Genomic DNA, 4,636 nt, shown 5'->3' with positions numbered 1-4,636 from the left:
AGCTGTTTAGAAATACATGCTTAGTTTCAGCATATACCAAAAGGCTATTTTAAACATATTCACTGGTAGCTTGTATTGAATTAGGAGGCTACAGTGGCTGTACCTTGACTAATCCATAAACGGAGTACCCCACTGTTCCACTTCAGAACTGTATTTTTTTCAGTCACTGTAAATTATATTAAATATCTGGGTCATCAGCAAATACAGTTTTAAGGAATCTGAATGCATGGCAGCCTTGCTGCTGCCTAGAAAACACTGTCACGTGGGAGTGCTCTTTGTATCCTTGTTAATGTCTAGGCAAATATTTTATTTTTTCTTTCAGTAATTATTTCCAGGAAAAGCAAAGAAGAAGTATGTCCTTATGAGAATGGCAGTATCACTTGATAACATCCTTTTGTTTCCATGTTTCAGTGCCAAAGTCTCTTTCTCATGACTACAGACTCATATTACCAAGAAGGTATGAGCTCATCTCTGTCATCATGCACACTGACAGGAATTTTGGTTCCATTAATTTCTGGGTGCAACTCTGAACTGCAACACTACAGCCAGGAGCCTGAAATTCATCCGGACTCCTCAGAAAGACTCTGGATTGTCAGGCAGTGAAATTACACTCCTGAAATTAGAGGACAAGCTACTTCTGGAGTGGTTACAATAGAAGGACTGTTTGGAGTGTGACAGCCTCAACTCCTGGAAGACATCTGACAGCAAGTCAAAATGAAGCACCAGGAGTGACATTAAACTCAGTCACAGCCACAATCTACGGCCAGGACAGCACTTGAGGTTGATGCCTTTAACTTCAGCCCTGAATGAGGCTGATGATTGAAATTAGCAACAAACATCTCCCTCTATCAACAGTTTCTTTTGGCTGGAAATTTTCATCTGTTCATGAGAAATATGTGAACTCATTTTTAGCTATTTCTGTTCCACACCACTAATAGACCATTGACTTTAAGTGAATTACTGTCCACTCCTGTGAATAATTGATACTGGCCTATACATTTTATTAGTTGCTCAAGCTCCCTTTCAATTGTGACACTGCTTCAAGGTGATGAGCAGATCTTGCCATGACAAAGATGACTGTGTGAGCACCTGCACAGTTTGCATGCCTCCAAAAGGTGAATACCTGCCTCAGCAAGAAGTTGTCAACACACTCAGCTTATTTCACTTGTTGCTGAAAACTCAGTGTGGAGTTTAAGTAGAATCTGGCATAATGAAACATCAACTGGCACTACTCTGAAATACACATTCACACAGTCCCCTGCCAGAACTGTGGCTTGCTGAACATGTCACTCACAATGCTCCCAGACGCTTGGCTGCTACTGCAACTCTCTTCCCAGTGAAAGGGAACCAGATGGTGAGCGACTCTTGGCATTTCTCAGTGTTATGTGAAGTGTTTCTTTAGCTAGTGAGTACATGCCATCCAGTCAGGTCGCTTTGGAAACAGCCCTTCGTGCCTTTCTTCAGATTTCTACACAAATGGCAAACACCCCATTCACGAGGAAAGTCAGAACCAAGCACAGAACCAAAAGTCTCAGCTAGGAGTTTCTGTTGTCCTGGAGACAAAGAAGCATCTACGAAGGATTTATTTCATCCTTTGGTCCTGTTACAGCCTCTGAGTGTTCAACTGCTCATCAATGTCCATGAAGAAAGATTGATGAAGCCAGCTCAGTTAAGTGCCCACAGTCATATGAGATGAGCAGAGTCCAGAATGCCCAACTGCCTAAAAGTACGAATTCCACAACTGTTTGTACATGCAAGCAGTGCTTGACAGCCAGTCAGGTCTGCTCTAAATTCAGGAATTCAGAGACCTGATTCTGTTCCCAGCTCTGCCAAATCAATACAGCCAAATAATTTCTTCCTTCAGTTGAACCACATGCCTTGTATGGCAAAGCAAAAGCTTGCAAGCAATCTTGCTAGAACCTATTAGAAGCAGAGGTTTCAAAAGCCCATTAAAAATAAAATAGCAAAGTTAACCAGAAATGTTAAAGTTTATTATTTTGACTGTGCGAGTAAGGACTGCTTTGCATGAAGAGAAAGCTGCTGCCTTGCTGCAACCTTTTTGCCTTGGGGCAGTTTTCAGAGAGTTGTTATCTTTCAGAAATAATAAAATTCAGCATATTGACTACACACCACACAAGAAAGAAAAAGGAAACAGAAAGAAAAAGAAAAAAAAACAGAAAAGGCTAAATGCCCTACAAACCCTACTGAAGTTAGTATTAAGAATTTATAGACTCCAAACTTTGGATGGTGGTGGCTCTGAGGAGGTAGAGAAGAGCTGTGTGTACCCTTCAGGCACAACTGAAGGGACAAATACTCTCTCATTTCATAGACATGACCCCAGGCTACTGTTGGTAAGTATCAGAATTACTCAGTACACAGTGCTACAAAACAGGACCCTTCCTGTGGCCAGATGAGCTCTATAAACAGATTAATATTCTGTTTATATTTGATTATACATGAGGGCAACTCAATCTTTCACTGATGCCCATGGAAAGATTTCTTTTGAATGTAAAGGAAGCTGAGGTGGATGAGGCCCAAGAAGTGTAGCATAATCAAAAATATAATTAGTTTTTATTGACAGCAAGTATGTTCTAATGTGTTAAAGGGAACTGCTCCCTAATGGCATCTCCTCAGTTTCATTTCAGGAGATGCATTTCCACACAGAACTTGGTAGGTTCCTGCAGATGCAAGGTTGAAAGCACTGTGCTACTTGGGAGAGTAGATTCTCACCATCCCCAAACATCAACTGTGATTCATCACACAAAGAGTTCGCTTTTAACAAGCCTTTAAACTAGAGTAGTTCACCTACAGTCGTTGTTCCGGAGTAAATCTGCACTTGGAAAATTGATTCTGTATTTCACTAGCAAATGTCTTGGGGTGATTTACAAATCCCATTTACTCAGCTGCTCCTTTGAAGTCAAGAGACTTCCAATACCAACTACACCAGGCACAGGGAAGTAAACCAGAACAAGTTATATTATAACACTGATAGATAAAGAGATAAGATATTTATAGATAAGACTTCTCTATCCCAGTTTTACAAATATCTTATCAAGCACTGCCAGTTACAACTGAACAAAACACAAAGCAAGCATTTCTCATCACTGGCACTCTGTGCCTGCCCAGCAAGGCAGCCCATCCTGAAACTACCACTGACGACTTTTCTAGTGCTTTTCTCTTTCTCTTCATTTAAATATTTTTCAACTAATATACTCCAATTCACTCTAAGCTTATGAGATCATCACCCGAATCCTCCTTTGTATCTTACAGAACCCACTCCACTCTTGCAACCTGAAAGATTTCTAAACCCAAAAAGGATTGTTATGACCATCAGTGTCATCCTGCTGCAAAACAGTCAGTGGAATTTCGTCATTCTTCCTCAGTGCTGCACAAGAAAGTCCCTGATCTGCCTCCAAATAAACACAGTAGTGCAAAAAGCAATTTGGATGCAGTTTATCTAGCAGTAAGGATTTAAAAATACTTCTATTAGTTTATATAAAATTATACAATGAGACAAATAAACCCCAAATCAATAAAAGTTGTTACTATTACTCATTTCTCCTTATTCTGCTTGTTAAAACCAGAAACTGCATCTTCTCATTAAGAAAATGTTTAAGACCTGTGACTATCTGTAAGAAATAAGCCTTCTGTCTCCTGATTTCCTGATTTAATTCACAAGCTGTGTTTCATTAAGAGTGGTAAGCTAGAAATAAGTGATTTGCTCCAACAATTACTTGAATTCACTCTGGCTTTGCTGCCTCTTTGGCATCCCTCTATAAACTACCGTTTTATTAGCTCCTCATGTTAATTTGTTTTATTGTAGTTTAAAAGGTTGTTTGATACTGGTTTTCTGAACCCCATCCTAGTCCTAACTGCACTCGTCCCCCCAGCACCCAAAGTTGCTGGGCGCATTGAGAAGCATTGAACAGCGAAGTGCAACATCCCAAGACTTCTCCTAGGAAAGCGTTTCTTGCTGGTTCATTTCGCTGGAGCCGCAGCCCTTGACTGAATCACTGGAGGGAACGGTTTCCAATCAGCGCATGTCGTCCCCTCATTGTCTCTGGCCCGAATCCCACTCCCATCTACACTGATGTCACGATTTACACCGGTCCTACTGACGCAACGGCTCTGCCGAGACCGGTGGCGCGACTCCAGATTTACGCTGTGTCACTGAAGGGCTGGAGGGAGGCAGGGATGGAGCCCTCGTTTCCAACCCATCACCCGGAGGTTTTGGGGTGCCTGGACAGGTGCTTCCCTGACTATCCAGTCACTGCCGGCACCGCACTGGCTCCGCTCCCAGTGCCCCACGGAGCCCGGCACCCCGGGGAGAGCTCGGCTCAGCCAGGACGGACAAAACCCAGAATAAATACACCCTCCGAAAGGCACCGCGACCGGTCCCTGTACCCCAGGGGAGCGGGACCAGGTCAGCGCGGGAGTCTGGGCTGCCCCGAGGGACGGGGGATGCTCCGGGACCCCCTAGGGAAGGAGGGAGCCGGGCTGCCTTTGGCGAGGACTCCACGGGAAAGGGGGAAGGCGGCTAATGGCCCTGAGAGAAGGGGGCTCCAGGCCGCCATGGGGAGGGCTCTGGGATTCCCCGAGGAACGGAGGGAGCCCGAGCCGGCCCGAAAGGGGCGGG

Source organism: Corvus brachyrhynchos, unplaced genomic scaffold (assembly GCF_000691975.1).
Source record: "Corvus brachyrhynchos isolate BGI_N302 unplaced genomic scaffold, ASM69197v1 scaffold407, whole genome shotgun sequence".
Classification (NCBI taxonomy): Eukaryota; Metazoa; Chordata; class Aves; order Passeriformes; family Corvidae; genus Corvus; species Corvus brachyrhynchos.
The sequence above is the reverse complement of the archived record's forward strand: the minus strand, read 5'-3'. Positions refer to the sequence as shown.